The sequence below is a fragment of the Acomys minous genome (genome assembly GCF_964271855.1).
Source record: "Acomys minous genome assembly, chromosome: 20".
Taxonomy (NCBI): domain Eukaryota; kingdom Metazoa; phylum Chordata; class Mammalia; order Rodentia; family Muridae; genus Acomys; species Acomys minous.
The window spans coordinates 2650001-2672728 of record NC_140502.1 but is presented as its reverse complement, the minus strand read 5'-3'; positions in this window follow the sequence as shown (position 1 = coordinate 2672728).

The window sequence follows — 22728 nt, the reverse complement described above, 5'->3', positions numbered from 1 at the left end:
CTTGTGGGACTGCGGAGCGGGGTGTCTGGAGAACAAGGGTGAACAGAGTCCCAGTCCTGCGAGCCTGAGCTTCACGTACAGTAATCCCGGCCAACATCACTCCTTCAGTTCTGAAGTTTAAGAAGAAAGAATAAATACACTTGTCTGTCTTCGGGCCACACAACTTGACTGTTGACACTAGAAAGGAAAGAACACGCCTGCAGATGTGGCCTTCAGGGTCCTCACTATCTCTCTGTGTGTGGTGGGGGGGGGGGTGAACTGCTAATCTGGATTCCCTGTTTCTCTAAGAGCTGCAGGTGATAAGGGTCAGGGTGTTCTTTCAGGGTTACTGTCACAGGCCCAGCATATTGAGCCAGGAGTTTCTAATGCATAGGTCAAGTAGGAAGCTCCTACCTAAAACAGGCAGTGCCCTTCCGCTTAGACAGCAGATTCAGGATGGGCTGGGAAGTGAGCCTTGGGTTTAGACCATGTCGCTTTGGCTACACATGGCCCTCCCAGCTCCCTGCTCACTCCCCCACCCCCACCCCCACTGCCTGGGGTACCCACTGCAGTATAACGGTCCTCCCTTTTCCCCTTACACATATGGACACCAGGCTGCATGTCCAAACTCCATCCCCGCCACTTGCAAACTGCAGACCCTTGGCCGTGACTCCAAGGGCCAGGGTGTGTGGTCTGCACGTGGGAGGTTGGATCCAAGGAGGAGGTCAGTGGGGAATCCGGAAGAGGTGGGTGTGGGGCCATTTGGCAAGGATCCTACGGGGCAGCCGTGGTGTGGAGAAGAAGGCCTCTGTTAGCCATAGTCCACTGTCCTACGGGGAGCTCTACAGCTGCCCTGGGCAGACAAGACTGGAGTTCTTTTTGCCTATGGGTAGGAACCAAGTTGTACTAGTGGAGGGGCGTAGGTGCTAGGCAACAAATGAGTGAGCAGCCATCCGCCGTCTAAACATGAGCAGTTTGTGGTCACAGTTCCTCCTGTGTTTCCGCAGACTTAGGAGACTGGGAGATCCTCCTCTCCTCTGTCCTCGGTTGCCCGTGTTCTTCTGGCCCTGCCCTCCTGGCATCTAAGCTCTCCTGAACCCCTCCTTGCTCTATGGACCTACACACCACACACACACACACACACACACACACACATGCACACACACACACACACGCACACACACACACACGCACGCACGCACGCACGCGCGCGCGCACGCACACACACACACACACACACACACACACACACACACACACACGGGGTCTCCAGCCATGGGGGGTGGGGCGTCTCTGTGGATGCAGAAGGTTCACCCTCAAAGCTGGGTTTTCACTTTCCTGCCACCCGTCCCTGCTCTCCAACCCTCTTTCCCTCCGTTCCCCCACTTCCTTTGCACTTGTTTTCTTCTTCCTATTGTCTCCTTTCCTCTTTCCCCCCTTTTCTCTCTGCTTAGAACAACTTTCTATAAACCGACTCTGCCTGGCGACTTTTGTAAACTGTGCCCAGCATTTATCACATTTGTGTTCAATATTTTTCTTACATATAAAGACCTGACAACCTGCTCCTCTATGATAGATGTAGTTATTTTTCTAAACTATCGCTAACCAAGCATATCATCTTCATACAGTAAGTGTATATTCAATTTTCTACAGTTTTGACTACTAAACAGGCTTACTAGTGAGACAAATGACAGATATATTGCAATATTAGCAAAGGGTCCCTTAAACCCACGTAAAGCTGCAAAGTTGATGTTCATTCCTGTTGTGCCGAGAAGATGAAGCGGGCCTGGCTGGTGGAGTGCGGAGCCTCGTGCGTCCCCCTCTCCTCTTCCACGGGTGGCACCCAGCTGGCAGATGCCGGCACCAAAGTCTAGGCCAGAGGCCTTGTTCACATTCATCCTTCATTCTGCAAAATGTTTCTAACATCTTTGTAAATTTTTTTTTTCTTGTCCCGACTCCAATCCCAACAATACTAGCCGGCTTCCAGACCAACGTTGCCCCCTCTGAAATTGTCACCGGCGGGCTAGTATCAGTGTGCTGTGAGACATGGGCGCCTGCCCCCTGTCAGGAGCATTTACAGTGCGCGACGGCACCCTCAGCCTCGCACACACAGACCTGTCCGAACCTTAAGGAGTCATCAACCCCAGCGTCGACTCTAAGGGCCGGGTGATTTAAAAGCCCAGCGGAAAGCCCGATCACCTCCATGGTCACACAGAAGAGAGTTATGAAAATGCAAGATTGGGAAGGGGGCAGACTTGGCCACGGGCTCAGCATTGGTTCTGGAGCCTTGCTGGGCTGAGAGAGTCGATAATGGCTCTGCTGCAGTTCAGCCACAGAGATGATGTACGAGACTCTTCTCCTGACATTGAATCAGGTCACTGGGCCCATTGGATGTGATACAATGTCAATGGAACTGTTATGTGTTATTGATGTCAGCCAAAGAAGAGATAAAAACATTATAAAAATAGCTTTTCTCGTCATTTACATTTTTTTTTCATAAATGGTGAAAGGGCATCAGTCCTCCCCTGCTGGGAATGAAGCAACAAAGTATCTGGTTTCACCCCTGGGGGACCGGAGGAGGGTCTGAGGAGGTCAGAGAGGGGCTGTCCACCCCCCACCCCCCACCTTCGCAATGGATGGGGGGGGGGGAGCTGCCAGCTCTTCCTGAAAGGAAGGTAGAAAGTGAGTGTGTGGTACCCTTGGTAAAGCACAGGAAGAGTGAGGTCAGCGGCACACATTTCACTTGGCAAACATGCTTAGGTTGCCTATGTGCTAATAACAATCCTGCCTGTCGGGGTAGAGATCATGAGTAAGATCTGGAATGTCTCTCATAGGTTCATGTTTTGAAATGTTTAATCCCCATGTGGGCAGATATTTGAGAGGCCACTGGGCCTGGCTGGCGGAAGGAGGTAACTGGGAGCAGGTCTCAGCTTCCTGGTTAGCGGCTATGATGCGGCCTAGTTCCCAGGAAACTGTGAGCCAAGATAAAAAAAAAAAAACCTCCTTTATGGAGCGGCTCTTAGCTGGGCGGTGGTGGCGAGAGCCTTTAATCCCAGCACTCGGGAGGCAGAAGCAGGCGGATGGCTGTGAGTTCGAGGCCAGCCTGGTCTACAAAGTGAGTCCAGGACAGCCAAGGCTACACTGAGAAACCCTGTCACGAAAAAGCAAAAACAAAAAAACAAAACAAAACAAAACAAACATACGTTGGAAACTGTCTAACTTATATAAAAATCAAATACATATATTTTAAAAATCTGAAACGTGAGCTGGAGATATGATTCAGTGGTTGAGACCACTTGCTGCTCTTCCAAAGGATCTGTGTTTTGCTCCGTGTATTCACATCAAAGCAGATCACAAATGCCTGTAATACCGGCTCCGGGTCATCCAAAGCCCTTTTCTGGCTTTCATGGGTTCTGTGTTTAAAAAAAAAAAAAAAGTGAAAATATACCCAGGAGATATTGGTTAAACTGCACCTCGCAGTTCTACTGTTCCTACTGAGAAAGCAAACAGCGAGAGCGGAGCAGAACAGAAACTCACGCTCCTCCAAGGATCTAAGTTGAAAATGTATAGCATAATCACAGCAAAAACTTGAGCAATAGTCCCGACCACCATTTCGCAGCTGTGTTCGAAGTGGTGATGTGAGTATACAGTTCTGAAAGCGTTCTGTGCACTGCGGGAGACTGCGCATGCGTGAAAATGCCGCTGCCGTCTTGTGTGTTGTCATTGCGAGATGGAAAAGTCAATCTGAAAGTATTGGATCGGGAGGCTGTCAGTCACCGTCTCCAAATTTTAAGGGAGAAAATATATTTCCTAATTTCTTTCACTGCAAGGAATTAGAAGCAATAGCGACCATTTAGCAGGGAAACACGTCTACAGCCCCCATCTTCATTTCTAAATAGGCAGGCAGGGCTCCTTTGAAAGAAACCGGTGGGTGATGGATCAGAGACAGGAAAAATCCTGCGTGTGCCAGAGCTACGTCACCTGTTAATCCAGCAAGATAGCGCTCAGAAATCTTCAATAAAATGATCAGTATGGATAAGAATTAGCCAGGTGGAAAAAACCCCTATGTCCTAGTCCATCAGCCTAGTCACAAAAGAAGCATCTCAAGTCGGAAAAGTCCCAGGAATCACGAGAATCACGTTCTGACAGCCCTGGACACGCCGGGGAGCCCTGGACACGCCGGGGAGCCCTGGCCGTCACTTCCGATGCGGGTGGGCACATGACAGTTCGTCCTTCTTACGCGTGGCGATGAGTGCGCAAGTAACGTGCGTCACCGAAGGATTTTGGCTTCAGTGATGATGTAATCTGGAAAAGAACTAGTACATGAGACTTTCTTCCAGATACGCAGCGAGGTTCTTAACTTAAAACATGGAAGCACTACATGTGCCCTGCCCCCTGCTACTCTGCCCAGCCAGCCTCAGGGGACTATCCTTCATCCACATCACCGTCCCTGGCCACTTTTCCTCTGTCAGGGGGATTGCTAGTGGGGTCGTCGTTTGATAGCGGCGTGTGCGGGTGTTGAGAGCCGGGAAGCAGGGCCGTGTGAGAGGGGCAGGGGATCACCACCAAGGCGCTTGGTGTGTGTTTGTTCGACCTCTCCTTTCTGCTCCCTAGCAGGCCGCCATCACTGGTGAGACGCTCTCCTCAGTCTACTGTGCCCTTCCTCCTCCACGACGGATGCTCTACTACACCCCCCCCCCCCCGGCCGAAAGGCGATGGAGTCACCAAACCCGGGCAGGCAGGAAACCCCGAACCACAACAAATCCCTTCTCCTCCTTTGTGCTGCCTTCCGGAGTGTGTAGCAAGTTCCGCACTGTGCAACAAGCGTGGGACACAGCTTAGGTGCGGTGGTTCGCATGGCCGCGTGGTCTCTCCGCGGACTCGTCTGTTAAGAGTGTGTGGTCCACGGCTGGCAGAACTGTTTAGGAACGGTGAGGAAGTGTGGCCTTGATGAGGGAGGTATGCCACCAGGGCTGAGCTGGTATGACACCAGGTGTCAGAAGCCTGGCCCACCCTCGATTATTACCACCCCCATCTCCCCCTCCCCCCAAGCCTCATGCTTATCAGATGTAGATTCTGGGTCGCCGCTCCAGCGTCATGCTTGCCTGTTTTCTACCGCGATGGTCACGGCCTCCAACCCTCTGAAACCGTAGCCCCAAATTAAATGCTTTCTTTTACAAGTTGCTTTGGTCTTACCTCATCAATAGAAACAGTTACTAACACCGACTATAGGCAATAACCATTTACTGGGAGTGTAAAAAGCTAGAACGGTATCTAATGGTAGATAATTAGGGGCACAGGCACGTTTAATCTGATTTAAACAGTGCACAATGTGTCTCAGACGTATATAAATAATCCTAGACATCACATGGAACTTGATTTTTGTAGTGAATTTCATATTTGGCGAGGCAGTTGGAAATGTAAGTTGACCGCTGGAGAGATGGCTCAGCAGGGAAAAGCACTTGCTGCTCTATCATGAGGCCCCACGTCCTGTTTCCAGCACTCCTGTGACAACTCACAGCCTCCTCTAACTCCAGCCCCGGGGGTATCTGATGCCCCCTAGTGGCCTCCATGGAAACTGCGCTTATTCGCATAGACACAAACATATACATATATAAAATAAATCATAAGTAAAAGCCATCATATTCATGTGTGTAGACAGAGTCTAGATTTTAACAATACAGGAGGCATTACTGCCAGGTAGCTTTTTTTTTTTATAAAAACATACATACTGGGGACAGATATGGAGATCTGATTAACTCTATTGCAGGTATTTCTGAGTGTCTGTTTTCTTGTGTGATCACAGCACCGTGGCTGTGCGGAAGGATGCTCTCAGGATGAAGGGACAAGCATTTCTGAGGTGGAGGCATCACAGATACACTAGACATCATAAAGATGTCAATGGAGTTCAGTGGAGATATTTTTAGACAAACAAAAACACAGAAAACATCTCACGAACGGATCTGCGTTACAGGAAACGATACGGGGGCCTGTTCAGGCAGAGAGAAAGGAATTCCAGATGGAAGGTCAGAGACCCAGGAAGGACTAGAGAATTCTGGGAAGACCTAAATGAGGAGCTGCCTATGTCAAAAATAACTGCAGTGTCTCGCAGGGTTTTAAATGTATGAAGAATCGTCAACGTTGATAGCGTGTGAGTTGAAACTGGGCAAAGGAGCTTGGGGATTTGTCGAATTAGCGGGGGAAAAAAAACACTTGTAAAGTTGCCAAGTTGGCATTAGATTTTGATCAATTAAGAATGAAAATTATTATCTCCATGGTGAGGTGTTTTTTTTTTTCAGCTTCTTTGCTTGCCCTACTTTAAAAGTGTCCCCGAGTCCGTGTGTCTGCTTAGTTTGAAAGCCACCGCCTGCCCCCCCCCCCATGCAACAAAGCATCAGTGTGAAGAGGCGGGGCAGGTAAGAGGCGGGGCAGGTAGGAGGCGGGGCAGGTAAGAGGCGGGGCAGGTAAGAGGCGGGGCAGGTAAGAGGCGGGGCAGGTAGGAGGCGGGGCAGGTAAGAGGCGGTTTGTAGCGTGAGGTCCGCCTCCATGACTTGATTAAGGTCAATGCTAAGAGATTAGGATGAGGAAGGGGCCGGACCTCTGGGCCTCCTCTGTCACATGCATCGTCTCATCCTGTCACCTTCTCCTACGGGAAGGCACAGCAAGATGGCCCCTGCTACACGCACGACTCTCCCTCTTGGACTTCGTAACTTCACAACTCTAAGAAGTCAATCTCCCCTTTATAAAGTAGCCTGCTTTGGGGATTCTCTGACAGCAACGCAAACGCGGACCAAGACAACGCCACAGTGCTCTGACATATGTCTATAGGAACAGCATGCATTCTATAAGGACAGCATGCAGTCTATAGGAACAGCATACAGTGTACAGGAACAGTATGCAAGTATGCAGTCTACAGGAAGAGCGTGCAGTCTATAGGGACAGCATACAGTCTATAGGGAGAGCATGCAGTCTATAGAAACAGCATGCAGTCTATAGGAAAAGCATGCATTCTATAGAGACAGCATGCAGTCTATAGGAATAGCATGAGGTCTATAGGATTATCATGCAGTCTATAGGAACAGCAGGCAGTCTATAGGACCAGTATGCAGTCTATAGGAACAGCACCGTCTATAAGAACAGCTTGCTTTCTGGTTTGTTTAGGTTAGACTGGCTAGAAGGAGCAGCAGAGCCTCGTCTCCTGGAGACACAGCCTGTCTTAGTCATTGTCCTAGTGCTGTGAAGAGACACCATGGCCACTGTAACTCTTATACAGGAAACGTTGAATTGCGGACTGGCTTACAGTTCAGAGACTTAGTCCATGATCATCATGCAGGCAGACGTGGTGCTGGAGGAGGAGCTGGGAGGTCTACTTCTGCAAACAGGAAGCAGCAGGAAGTGGCTGTCCCCATGGGTATGGCTCGAGCATCTGAGACCCCAAAGCCCACCCCACACCCCCAGTGACCAAGTCCTCCAACAAGGCCACATGTCTCAACAATGTCACTTTCTATGAGCCTATGGGCCTATGAGCCACCTCCTGTGAGCCTATGGGCCACCTCCTATGGGCCTATGGGCCACTTCCTATGGGCCTATGGGTCACTTCCTGTAGGCCTATGGGCCACCTCCTATGGGCCTATGGGCCACCTCCTGTGGGCCTATGGGCCACCTCCTATGGGCCTATGGGCCACTTCCTATGGGCCTATGGGTCACTTCCTGTAGGCCTATGGGCCACCTCCTATGGGCCACGTCCTATGGGCCTATGGGCCACTTCCTATGAGCCTATGGGCCACCTCCTAGGGGCCTATGGGCCACCTCCTAGGGGCCTAGGGGCCACCTCCCAGGGGCCTATGGGCCACCTCCTATGGGCCTATGGGCCACCTCCTATGGGCCTATGGGCCATCTCCTAGGGGCCTATGGGCCACTTCCTATGAGCCCATGGGCCACCTCCTATGGGCCCATGGGCCACCTCCTATGGGCCTGTGGGCCACCTCCTATGGGCCTATGAGCCACCTCCTATGGGCCTATGGGCTACCTCCTATGGCCTATGGGCCACCTCCTATGGGCCTATGGGCCACTTCCTATGGGCCTGTGGGCCACCTCCTATGGGCCTATGAGCCACCTCCTATGGGCCTATGGGCCACCTCCTATGGGCCTATGGGCCACCTCCTATGGGCCTATGGGCCACCTCCTATGGGCCTATGGGTCACTCCCTAGGGGCCTATGGGCCATTTGCTTCCTGCTACTGTGATGACTGAGCAGAGTCAGCAGCTTACCACTTTGCATTCCTAGTTATGTGGACTGCATGTCTGACACGAGTCTCACCAGGCTAGAACGCAGGGCATCTGCAGGTCCTACTGTTCTTCTGGAAGCTCAGGTGGGTGATACTGCCTTCCTGTTCCTGCTTGGACTGACCACGAGCATTCCTCACCTCCGGACCCCTTCCTCCCTCCCACCATCTTTAAGACTTGGCCGTGATGGTGCTTGAGTCTGTTTCATATCCCACGCCCTTTCTTCTGTTGGTCAGTTTCTTTGACCCCTCTGGGAAAGATCGTTATGTGAGCCTCGTTGCCTTTCATGAGGACACCTAAGGGCCCCAGCCCAACCTTGCTTTCACCGTGTCAGCTGACCTGTTCCTGGTGCTGGTGATGAGGCTGTGTGGCTGGTGCCTCTGAGCTTAGGTCTTCCTTCCTAGAGGGAAAGAGAGAGGCTTAGGGAAATCACAAGAAAACTGTAAGACTCCAGGAGACGCCGCCTCAAGATGACGTAGGCACTGAACAGTAGCTGGCCGAGACCAGACCCTTAGGTGGAGTCGCTTGCGCCTTGTACCCAGAACTGAGGGTTACACATCCCACCGTCTGTCACCCCTGTTGCCTTGTGCTTCTCAGCTCTGAGTCACCGATGCTCTGATAAGTAACCTCTCACCCATATTCCTGAAAGTGACCCCATATACTGCACTTGGCTGACATCATTCCTTCGGTTATGTTCGTCCTGCTGCCCTCCCTAGGCTGAACAGATATTTGCTTACGTCTCTCTAGGAAAAAGACACAACCCAGGTCTTCCTGTCCTTCCATTACTCTGCTTGGGTCCAACAGGAGGACTGAACTGTGATTGTATGCCCACATCCTATACCTCGATCGACAGCCCTGCCACACAAACACTGGGGGAGGGGTCGTTTCCTAAAATTATATTAGGATTTGCTGTTTTACAAAGAAGAAAAAAGAAATCAGTGGGTGGTGTGGCTACAAATAAATAAATAAATAAAGCCAAATATGTCTGAGTCGGGCATGGGGTAGAATTGTTGGCTTCTTATGGAAAACCAGCAGGTGACGAAGCTGCGTTAATTAACCCTTATTCCGTGGGCAAGGATACACCGTGCGAGCCTGTGTGTGGGACTGGGTGAACGTGAGCCTTTAGCTTTTTCTGGAAATAGAAGAAACTGCAGTGCGCATGCGTTACCTGTAAGAGACATTGAATTTTTTTTTTTTTTTAATTTTCAACGTATATAATTATGGCAAAGTATAACAAATTACCTATGGTACACAAAAGCTTATAGGATACTATTATCCTTAATTAACGGGCAAGTGCATGTCTTTTATTCGATGAAGCTGATTTATCGTCTTAATTTTCAGATAGTCTGCCTCACATTTCCATGAACCCATCCTGTGCCCATAGTAACCAGCTGACACCAGGCATGTATGAGCTCTTCTTTATGACCTGAGCCTAATTAGTTTTTTATTGTCATCTTCCAACTAGCACTTAAACTGTACAAACAGGGGGCCGCATGACTCCCGGTACCGACGGCTGACACGCCAGCCCTGGTCTTGCGAGGAGAGGGGTGTATTTACAGCCAGAGAGCAGCCATCTGTTGGCTCTTTCTTCTTGATGTTTCTCCTACAAGGAGGCGGAGTGCAGGGCTGGGGGGGGGGGTGGGGGGGGTGGGGGGGTGGGGGGGGTGTTGGATGAGGCCCCAGCCAGCTCCACCTTCCTTGTCATGACTGTACCTTCACCTCCTGTCCTTTACCAACCCTATTAGGCTCGCCTAGTTAAGTGAGAGAGAGAGAGAGAGAAACGAGCTGAAAGCTGGTGGGTGTTGGAGCTTCCAAGTCCAGAGATCTCCGGCTAATTGCTGGTCCTAACAGGCACAATTAGCTGCTACAAGCCCTTTGAGATGGCCCAGGGCCTTTCTCAGGTAGCAGCCATCACCAGATAAAGGGCTGAAACGCGCTCCACTTAGAGAGACACTTGCAGACAGGAGTGTCACAGCCTGCCAATTACACTCTCCCCGTACACACAGTCTCTTCCCAGGGAGACGCAGAGCCCAGAGGAGCGCCTGCTGTTAAAGGGACACAGCGCAGGTTGCTCTCGGGCCCCCAGGAAGCTGAGCTGCAGGGATGCTAGGGGGCTGGGAACTGGAGTGGGGGGTGGGCTCTGGGAATTAACACCTTAGTGTCCAGCTGTTCAGGATGCTCTGCTTCAGGGATATGGCCACTTTCTTCATCCCTTTTCCTCATTCTGCAAGCTTACAGGCGCAAACCACTACAACATGCCTTTCTCTCTCTCTCTCCTCTCTCTCTCTCTCTCTCTCCTCTCTCTCTCTCTCTCTCTCTCTCTCTCTCTCTCTCTCTCTCTCTCTCTCTCTCTCTCCTCTCTCTTATACTGGGGGGAAATTCAGACAAAATTGTTAATTTTAATAAAAGTGGCTTACCACTGGAAAAAGTGTTTAAGCAGGAAACATGCATGTGCATATGTGTACACACATGCACATACACACACACACACACAGACGAGTCACATTTTTATGTTCCACCCAGTTGTAATTATATAGCTCCGTATTGGCACTGCATCTTGCCTACAGGTTTAGTTTGAAGGCATGGGTAAGACTGAGGTCACACCCTGAAGGCCGTGCTGCCTCCATATACTGCAATTCACCTGTGACGCACAGCACGCACAGATTTATGTAGACGACAGCACCCAGCCATTTCTGTGTCGAAATGCCAATGCAATTGTGAGGTCTAAGCTAAAGCGCACAGATACATAATATCATTTCTGTGTTTTGTCTCATCAAAATCAAGAAAAGGTTGGCCTGTGGGTTTGAGTCTCTGTTATGTCAAAGTTCATGCGGCTGGGGCCTAGATGGTTGGTAGAAATCCTTGTCGGGACTCAGTTTTCTCCCGGGCACAGGAGGGAGCTGGGCATTGACGAACAATGTCACCGCCAGGGCTGGTGTCCTTCCTCGGTTCTTGGGCCACCTTGCTGCTGTCTGCTCTGGCCTAACCTTCATGTTGTCCCTCGGACCCTGAAGACGAGGAATCAGAACCTTGTGCAGCCCTACTGCTGCTGGGTGTGCCTGCCCAGGAGTCATGCACCAACAGCTGGAGGGTTCTAGGTAAAGCCAGAATCCAGGCTTCCTGGACATCTGAAGGGTGACGCAGTCCCTGAGCCTGAAGTAGTCTGCAGCTTGGGAGCAATTAGAAGGCAGCTCATTGGTCTCAGAAGGACAGGATGGGCTCGGTGCTATTAACAAAGATGTCCTCCCTCGCAGCCCTCCACAGCCTGGCACGTGTCAAGTGCCCGTTGCCACCTCTCCTCTTCAGAGAGCTTTGTAAGCTTCCCGGACGTGATGCACCGCTAGCCGTGGACGGCGGCTCTGGGAGGGGTGTAGCAATGTGGAAGGCGAGCTTCAGACAGCCATGGGCCCTTCAAAGTCCTGGGATTGACCCCCCACACACACACGTGTGCCTTTTCCCCCCTACGTGACACTGGAAACATCCCTTGGCCTCTCTGGCCTCCTCTCCCTTGGTCTTCTGAGTTTGTGCTCTGCTATGTAATTGGTCTCCTCTGGCTTCCTGTACTTGAAGACCCTATGTTGGTCTGCCTGGTTTCTCAGAAGTTCTTTCAAATTCTGACAGAATTTGAATCCCTCCTTATCCTGAGGAGGGAAAAAGAGGGGGCAGGTAAGCCTTGGTATGCATAGAAAGATGGTATCACATCGCAGGACGATGCAGTCTTAGCAAAGGTGGGTTCCTGGTCCTCTCGTCATTTGAGGTCAAAGTTCAGACACTCATATCTGCTCCAGAAGGTAAATCTCGTTCCTTGCCCAGGTGGTGCCAGCCTTAGGGTAAGTTGATCTCCTGTGGATGTGGTAAGCCATTGTCACCCACAGGTTAGACACCAGGGAAAAGCTATCGGGGGTGGAATGATTTAAAAAAAAGCCCTTTTCACATGACAGCCCAGGATAACAATGGGGAAACTTTGACATTTCTGTAGCATGCACAGAACACACTGCAAGGTGGAAGCTATGAATGAATATAGGGATTAAAACCACCTGGGTCTATGAGCTGACTCAGTGGCCGACGAGCTTGTTGCCGAGGCTTATGACTTAGGGGGTTCAATCGCCAGACTTCGCGTGGTGGAAGAAGAGAACTGACTCCTGCAAGTGACTTGTAACCTCTACACATGTGTCTTGCTCCACCACACACACACACACACACACACACACACACACACACTCACACACACACACTCACACACACTCACACACTCACACACACTCACACACTCACACACACTCACACACTCACACACACTCACACACTTACATACACACAGAGACACACTCACACACACACTCACACACTCACACACACTCACACACTCAAACACTCACTCACACACTCACATATACACAGAGACACACTCACACACACACTCATACACACACACTCACACACACTCACATATACACAGAGACACACACACTCTCACACACACACTCACACACTCACTCACACACACACTCACACACACAGACACACACACACACAGACACACACACAAAATAAATAAGTAAATAAATACGTGTAAATCCATGAAATTTCTAAAGGAAAATTAGAAAAGTTTTCTACCTTAGGCAAAATTGTTCACAAGAAATTTCACAAGGGGTAGCTTCATGGGGGTGAATTTCATGGGGGCTGGAGAGATGGCTCAGCCATGAAGGGCACTGGCTGCTCTTCCAGAGGACCCGGGTTCAGTTCCCAGCACCCACACGGCAGCTGACAACCGCTGTCTGTAATTCTAGCTTCCGGTGATTCGACACCCTTGCACAGACGTGCATGCAGGCAAAAATACCAACGCACATGAAAAAAAAATTTTTTCCAAAAGAGTAAAAAAATCATGATTAATTGACCTTTATAAAAACTAAAATCCTCTTCTGATTGAAACGCTATTAAGAAAAATCAAAAGACAAGAATTTATTATCCTCATCGCAGAACTCACCAGGACAGGGACAGGCAGCCTTTCTGCAGGATGGGCGAAAGAATACTTAAAATCTCCTTGAGTCAAGGTCACTTCAGAACCAAACGCATGAGAGGAGAGTTGAGATGGGGGGGGGGGCGTTTCAAGAAGTGCAGACCCGCCCCAGGGCTAGACACTGCAGCGCCCCCCCCCCTCGCGGTGGAAAGCGCTGACACTGAGGAGAGGTGAGGGTTCAAAGCCGGCGTAGCTTACAACGAAAGATGCTGTGTCAACAAAAATAACTGAGTGCGTGGTGAGTGAAGGAATAGGTGACGTAGCAAGGGAGGCAATATTAAATGTCGGCAAAGACGCGGCGACACTGTAACTCTCACATTGTGTTCATGGGACGACGCTGTCACACCACCTAGTGACTTAGCGTGGGATGGTTTTCCCTTTATGACGTCACGAGATATGATCACACTGAGTTTGCAGAAGCATTTTTATGGCACCCACCTGTAGCCTTTGCTGTTCTTGAGGCTGGGGTGTGAAAATAGGATGTTTGAGGTTCAGCCTAGGCTAACATAGACAGTTAAGAGGCTAGCCCGGGCAACCTAGCAAGACACTGTCTTCAAAACCAAAGGTAAAATGGCCCCAGGGGCTGTGGCTCAGTGGTGGAGCGTGTTCATCTGTCATGTAAGAGGTCCTGGATTCGAGTTTCAGCATTGAAAAACAGAAGCAAAAGCCCTTCTGGGGTCTGTGTACAAAATATCGTTAAGTCCACGAGTAAACCGGGGTCATTTTGGGGGACAATCCGAGAAAGGGTTCCATGTGAGGCTCTTCAAACCCCCGGGAGAAGAGCTCGCTCTGGTTCACCGTTTCCCCTCCTCCGAGGTTGTTCAGCAGGCTCGCCTAGAGGAGGAGCAGCAAAGGGGAAATCTCCCCATTGGTGCTCACCCACTGGGTGAGAGCTGGAATAGAAGAGACCATGGGGACCACCACACTCCCTGCTCCGTCTCTGGTCCTCACGGGTTATCCATGGCCTGGTGTGAAATGTATCCCCCATAGGCTTGGGTGGGTATCTCAATGCTCTGGTCCCCAGGTGGTGGGACTTTTTTTTTTTTTGTGCCGTTCTGGGTTTGCACCCAACTGCAGGATGTGGGTCATTGGAGGTATATTAGTCCAGGGGCACATTAGTCCAGGCTGCTTCCTACGTCAGTCTCTACTTCCTGTGGGCCATGAGACAAAGGAGCAGCTGTGGCCCACAACCCCACCGTGAAGATGCCCTCCCCAAACTCAAGTGGATTGAACTTTCTGTTCTAAAAAAAAAAATGTCTATTAAGTAGCTTGCATCAGGTAGTTTGGGTCATTGTGATGCGGAGCTAACTAATGTGAGGTTCTTCCTCTTTCACCTTTGTTGAGTCCCACAGTGGATGGGCTTTTGTCTCCGTTAATGGCATTGCCATATAACAGAGTTTGGTCCTTGCATTCTCCCAGAGCTCCGGAGCCACTTGCAATCAAGCAGTCTGGCATTTAGATCTGAAACTCAGAAGAAAGACTGGAAGGCACATCATCGTCTGCGTGAGCCCCCCCTCCCCTCCATCTGCAGTGTCCTGGGCTGGACAGCAAGGCTCAGTCCCCAAGCCACAGCCCCTCCCTGCTGCTCTCCGGACTGCAGCCTGCTCACCCTCACAGGTCAGCCGACGTCGACTTTGTCCCATTTGGGCCCTTTAAGGGAAGTGACAGAACTCTGCAGGTCTATTTGTCTCCTGATCCTGGTCTCTGGATTTCTCTCCCGAAATTGTAAGAACTGCAGAGAGCTTTGGGAAGCAGCCACTGGCTGCAGGGAAGGGCTGGGGAGCCCAGGAGCTCTGACCAAAGGGTATTTCAAGAATTAGTCTATGCATTCAGAATCCATCAGAAGGATACTTCTGACTGACTCCAGGCTCCAGGCAGGAAGCCCAGTGGTTCTTAGGGCCTTTCCCGGCCCCTCAAACCCCTGCTGCCCTTATGGCCTCTATGCGAAGATCAGAAGATGATTTCCTCCCAATGTGGGTGTGCTCACACAGCCGTCTGCCTAAGGAGGATGCTGAAATGACAGCCTTACGGGGGTTTCCCATTCCTCCTGCTAAGCTCTCCCAGTGCAATTTTGACATCAGATGCAGGCAAAAGTCCCTTTGTGGGTTAACGACAGAGGGTCTTTGCAGGTCTTTTATGTCAAGAACAGCCCTCCACAGTGGTCCAGAAAGTCCTGCCACCTCAACCTCTACTGCGTGGGGCATGAGAGCCTGAAGCATCAAAAGCCAAACTCAGGCGAAGGAACACTGGTTGAAATACTCTCCAGAAAAGGCAAAGCTATCTGGGCATGCTCTATCAGCAGGAAGCCATGGGAGGATGGTACTCTCAAGACAGTCTGAGAGAACAGAGAGGTCAAATCAGCGTCGAGACAGTGTGGCCTTTCCTCTTCCTCTTCCTCCCCATCGTCTCAGTAGCATATTTTTCACAATTGTTCTATTTAACCGAGAACTATAGTCACTAACTACTTTTACAACGTTTTGTTTGGTTTGGTTCAGTTTGGTTTTTCGAGACAGGGTTTCTCTGTGTAACAACCTTAGCCGTCCTGGAAGTCTCTTTGTAGACCACGCTGGCCTCGAGCTCACAGAAATCCACCTGCCTCTACCTCCTGAGTGCTGGGATTAAAGGCGTGCTCCACCACGTCAGGCTTTTTGTTTTTTTAATTGCTATTTGTTGGTCTTTGCATGTGTGATTGTGTACCATGTATGTGCAGTACCATAGAGGCCAGCAGGGGGAGTCAGATTCTCTGATGCTGAAGTTAACAGTTGTGAGCTGCTCTGTGGATGCTGGGAATCAGGACTGGATGCCACGCAAGAGCAGCCAGTGCTTTTAAGCCATCGCCGTCTCCCCACCATCACGACCACCCCCAGTTGTTAATGTTTAGCTTGGGTACGGATGCATAGCCTTTGATATTCTCAGTGATTTCTGGTCTCCCCTGGGGGCCTTGGAACCTACTTCCTTTTGTAAGAAAAACAAGCAGTGATTAGTCCTAGACCTAAGTATCACACTGGTACACTAAGCCTGCTTTGTTATCCTAGCTCTCAGCCACTGACAATCTAGAGATCCCCCCAAAAATGTACATTGCCAGTCTAATTGACAAGACATCCTGATACACTTGGTTCAATAAGCATGCACACACAGCAATGCCCCTCCCAGGAGATGCTAAGCCCTGGGCAGGATGGTCCACATCAGAACCTGCAGGTGCAGTGGCTTTGTGGTCCTCCCCAGCTCTGCCGTTCTCCCGTGTCCTGACTCCAACGTTTCTATAAAAGATGCTCTTTGCCCGTCCTTTGGAGAGCAGCTCAAACTGCACTACCCACCCACCCCCCTAACTCTCTGAGCTAGATCTAATCACAGGACCATTTCCCTGTCCTCCATGACTTAGAAGGAATAAAATTAGCCAAATGGATAAAAGCTTGTTGTAGAAATATGTGGAGCATTTCAAAGTCTGTTCATCAAGAGGCCAGCCATTGCATTAGACAACAGAAACTCTAGGAGCACAATGGCCATGTCACTTGATTTTGAAGAGAGGAAAAAAAAATTCCAACTGATCTATGAAGCTATGACCAGGAGCTGGAGGGATGCCGTGCTGGACACGGCTGTCTCAGAGGTAACCAAGTTCGATGTCATCTGGACCGTGCGGACTATATCACCTTAATACCCAACAGCGCAGATCCTCAGAGGTTCACAGCCCGAGACAACGTGATGTAAATTCAACAAAGGGCCACCCTCAGCAGATGCCAGCATGGAGTCTGATAGAGCTCACTGTGACATCATCATCACCGCTCACTGTGACGTCATCTTCACTGCTCACATCCAGGAGGTCAGGCCAGAGAGATGCAGAATTATCTCAGCAGCAACAGGGACGGAGGATACTGGGATGTAGCACTCTGAAGCTATCTACCACTCACAGGTGTGTTGCACAGACCTGCCACCCCAGCACTTGGGAAGCTGAGGCAGGGCCACCAAGTGCATCCTGGACCACAGAGCCAGTCCCTAGCTCCACACCTCTCTCCTGGTGAACTTTTTTTTTCTTTCTTTCTTTTTTTTTTTTTTTTTTTTTGGTAGTCAACAAGTGCTTCCGGAGCATCTGCTTTTCCAAAAATGTTCTTGAAGCTTGTGGGTCCCACTATTAAATTCTCAATGAAACAGCTGCGAAGGGGGTTGGGGGTGACCTGCAATTGTAGCAGGAAGTTTCCACTTCCGTCCTCACTAGTGCCACTCTGGTGGTGTTCTTTTTTTTCTTTTTCTTTTTTTTTTTTTTCTGTCACATTTCTAGTCACCCAAATCTGCCAAAGCAGATCCTGCCTCACTTAGAGCACCCCGTGCTGGTGTGTCTTGCACACTCGACTTAGAGCACCCCATGCTGGTGTGTCTTGCACACTCGTTTAGAAGCGGTCAGAACTCATCTGTGTCTTGTGGGAGGTGTTTCTGGACTTGTCGTCTGTAAAACCCTGTCCATCTCCTGATGGCCTCTCCCTCAGTTGGGCAAATCCTTGAAGACTCCCCCCTCCCAACCCCCCAAAAGACAGCTAATCATTGAGGCATACATAGTTGGTAATGGATTCCTTTGGTGACAGCCCCGAGAGATGCGAAACCATACAGATCAGTTTGTTTCATTCTTATAGCGATTAGTCTCACTTTCCAGATACACGGATTTTTAGAATGTACCTATGCGTGTATACATGCACATACGCATGCGTACACTCTTGCACACATGTGCAAACACACACACACACACACACACACACACACACACACTGAATATACATCCGTGCAGTTACCCATTCGTCCCCAAAGCAGATTCAACAAGTCGTCATGTTAAGGCTGGAAGTGGGACTGAGCATTGGCTGCACGCCAAGATGTGGAGCACACACAAGGAACGTGCGAGACAGGATTTCTGCCTCCTGGCAGCCCTTGAACTGAGCTCTCAGACTGAGAGACTTCTGGGCCACGGCAGCCAGCGCTACCTCTATCCCAGCCCACACCGGTTCTGGGAAATGACCAGCCATGGGAAATCCTCCACCCTGGCGCTCAGCAATCTTTCTCCGGGAACTTCCTCCAACTGCCACTGATCCGGGGCTGCCAGCTGCACCTGGAGACAGCTTAGGAAGTCTACCCAGCTTTGAAAATGTCACCTTTTCCTAGGGACATTTGTAGACCCGCCAGTTGTAGACTGGCTCTTTATTTTCGTCTTATCCTCAGCGAATGGTCAAATTTGTCAACCTCATTGGATCAAAACAAAAACAAAAACAAAAACAAAAACAAAAAACAACAACAAAAAACAGCCTTAGTGAGGCAGCCTCCTGGGTGTGTTCACGGTGAACTCCAGAAACAACTAGATTAGCAGGGCTCTGACCTAATGAGTGAATTAGCCCCTTCATGAGTTCATAATATGATGGTATTAATGGGACTTAGTGAAAGGTACAGGGCCTGAGTTGGAAGAAGCCAGTCACTGGGGGCCATGCTCTTGAGGGTGTATCTTGACTTGGCCTTTTCCTATAAAACCCTTTCTCTACCTCTGCCTACCATGAAGGGAGTCCCTTGCCTCACATTCCTGACACCATGATATTCCGCCCAGGTGCATGGAGCCCCATGACTATGGTTCAAGCACTTTGAAACCATAAGCCAAAACAAGCAATGCCCCGTAAGGCATTTTTTCCATGTTGGGGGGGTGGGGAACATAATACGTCCACAAAATTTACTCATCTATTTAACACCTCTGAACCTTTGTTGAGCAAAAGTGGCAAGAGGTGGGTTATCTTGTCTTACAGCTACGAACGCACGGAACGTTAAATTTTCATTGGACTTTGTTATGTCCAATGATACAACACGGAGTTGGAACGGTCAACACAGACCCATTAGAATTGATGGGGTTTTGCGCGTACTTGGAGGCAGGTGGGAGAAGATGGGCTGCAGAGACGTGGAGAAATTCCATGGAGGGTGTCAAACCTGAGGGGTGGGGTGGGCTTCTAGGATGAGAAGAGCAGCAGAGAAGGCCGTTGGAAGGAAACAAACAGGAAGTGATCATAGAGATGGTTTAAGGATAAGGGGACCATGGGCAGTGGCCTGGAAAGGACATGACTGTGCCCAACCTCTGGAATTGACTCAAAAAAATGTGTTAAGAGAATTTCTGAGCAATAGATTAATCTACCCTGCTGCAAAAACAATTAGGACTGTTTAAGGAACACCATGAAAGCCCTAAAAACAAGTACTGTGGTTTGCTTTTCTCTTGCTATGAAAAAAAAAACTGGCTTCCGTAACTACTTTTCTGTTGCTTTGGTTTTAAAAAAAAAAAAAAGTGCCACAGCCAATGCAGCTTATGAAACAAAAATGTAACCAGGTTTATGGTTTCAGAGGGTTAGAGTCCATGATGGTAGAACAAAGGCGTGGTTGCAGGAAAAGTTCGCAGAGTTCACATCTCAAAATCAGAAGCAGGAGGCAGAGAGCATGCTGGGAATGCCAGGAGTCTTGAAATCTCTAGGCCTCTCCCCACGACCTACTTCATCCAACAAGGCCACACCTCCTACTCCTTCCCAAACAGAGCCAAGTAGACGCCAAGTATTCAACCGCCTGAGGCTTATGAGTGACATCCTGCTCAAACCACCACGCTGGCCTAAGCAACTTGGCAAAAAAAAAAATGGTTTATGGTTGATACATTTTTGTCCATCATTAAGGGATGTCAAAACAGGAAGCTGGAGGCAGTAACTATAGAGACCATGAAGGGGTACTGCTTACTGGCTTGCTTTACCTGATTTGTTCAGCTGGCTTTCTTATACAGCCCAGGACCACCTGCCTACATAGGGTACCACCACAGAGAAGAGTCATCCTCCATCAATTAGCAGACAAGAAGACGGCCCACAGTCATGGCCACAGGCCAGCCTGATCCAAGCATTTCTTCAGTTGAAGTTCCGTCTTCCCATGTGACTCAAGGTTTATGCAAAACTGACCTATGATTAAAAAAAAATCATGAGGATTACATACTGCCCATTTTCAGCCAGTAGCATCTGGAGGTGTTCCCATTTTATTTCCCCCCCCCCCCTCTCTCTCTCTCTCCCCTCTCCCCTCTCTTTCTTCCTGGCTCTCATATCCTTGAAGTACAAAGATGTTGGCTTCTTTATTTTATGTTGCTTTCTTTATCCTAAGTAATATGCAAGTAATATCCAATCAACGAATCAACCAGCCAATCAGTAAATACATATTGAACTAATATGTCCAGGGCTAAGCATTACTCTAGGCCTAGAGATTTGAGAAGATAAAAGGCCCCCAGTTTTGCTTAAAGCTGACATTCTACCAGCACAGACTGACACCGTCACATCCCTGTTGCTTCTTAGCTCTCTGGTTCTTATCATCCACACAGTGTCTCTCTTCCAGTGCCTCTGGCAGAAGGATGCTCATTGCTAGCTGGTTCTCAGTCAAGTGCCTCTGTGGCACCTTTCCGGAACATTCCACAAAATGGCATAATCACAGATTTGCTCCTTCCAGGACAGAAATCCAGGTTTGTGGGTGGCTGTTGCTGTGAGCTGCTTCTAAAGAGAGCGGGTTGAGGCAGGCTCTGACAGGAATTGGGTGGGCCAGTCAGACAAGGTTTCTGCAGTTGTATCATGGAGGACAACAAAGATGATTTTATAAGATACCAAAGTCAAGGTCATTTGAGATTAGAGAGTGGGGTTTAGACTCTACCCTCAGGCGATGGGAAAGGACTTATGGGTTTTCAGGGGAGATGTAGGACACCGCACTCCCACCCCGGAAGAGGCCTCTCCCATTGGAAGAGTGGCAGGTGGACTGGAGGTGAAAACGGCTGAGAACCCTGGTAGGGAAGGAGTAAAGTCCTTAGGGCCAGAGTGACAGAAGTAAAGCTGGAGAGAGGCTGAGAGACAGTTACGATAGCAACAGAGTCCACGTGCTAGGGAGGAAAGAATTAAGAATGACCAGGGCACATTGTGCTCACTACAGGGATACAATGATTCCTGGGGGTTGGCAGCCCAAGAGGCACCACGGAGCTGAAGACCCCAGCTGGGGAGGGTGAGCCCAAGACAGCAGCTGGGTGATGGGAAAGGCCAAAGTCACGCAGAGCATCCACATTTGCACAGATGGATTCCTTCTACAGGGGAAGAGGATCTGGAGGGTAAGGTGGAGGAAGGCAGGGGTGCAACATAAGTGGGTTATAAGCACCCTAAAAGAAAAGAGTGAGGCTTGTTCTTGGGGCTTAGCGCCTGGGAGGGTACGTTACGGCACAACGCAAGAAGCTTTGATGAAGGGAAATAGAATAGAAGTGGGCGGGGTCTAAAGCACACAGAGTTAGAGAGAGAGAGAATGCAGGCAGGAGAGCCAAATACCCATAGTCCTCCTTTCCAAAACATCACAAAGAGAGGAGACCAGGAAGAAGGGTGCATTGAGAGGCAGGGCAGTGTTTGAGGATGGCTGTGAGTGTGATGGCTTTAATGGGGTGCGTTTCCTCCCAAACTCACACAGGTTGCTCTGCAAGTTTAAGCCCTGTCCTGGAGGAGTCTGGGTTAAGGTATACAAGTCTCTAAGAACAGACTGGTGTCTTCTTGCTGGGAGAGTGAATCTTTGCTCCCCTGGGGGTGGAGGTGTCCTGAGAGGAAACAGCATGGCCACCAACTGGCCCCTTCTATCACAAGCTGAAACGAAACGGCAGAGGCTTTTAACACATGACCTTGGACCCACAAAAAAATGGTATCCCTGTTCTCTGTTAATTACCCACCCCAATACACACACATACACAAACATACACACACACACACACACACACACACACACACACACACACAGGAGGTATTTTGTACTAACAGTTAGTGGACTGGGGCAGGAAGGTTGATAAAGAATTCCTTCGTCACAAGGAGAGACGTGGGCACATCTGAGCCGTGCCAGGAAGGAAACAGAGGCAGTAAGGTAATCTACTTTTATTTCTCACTTAGGATGTGCTAGCAGCCCAGTGACATGTTTTCTGTGTATTAACTTCTGTTTCCTTTTCTGTCTTTAAAACAACTCCGTCCATCGGTTGGAAACTGTTACCACCTCATCCCCCCGACACCAGGCATGGGTTGTGGGGGGGGGGACATCGAGGTGGCAGAGCTGACTGGAAACTGCTGCTTTTGAGCACCATGCCAGAGCCCACACATGTGCACATGCAAGCGTGCGCGCACACACACACACACACACACACACACACACCATGTGTGTGGCGGAGAGCCGTTGTGCACACCTGAAATCTCAGAACACTGGAGGCTGAGGCAGTAAAAACTCCGGCACAAGGCTTGGCCTAAGTAAGCCCGTGTTAGAAGCCAGCGGCTTCTCAGGCTGCTGTGCCTGCGGCAGCATCTCCCCTCACACAGACAGGGACAGGCACCCACCTGTGACACTGCCTCTGAGTCCCTAGTTACGGGTCCTCCGGGTACCTGGGATTCTTGCCTGAGAAGTGAT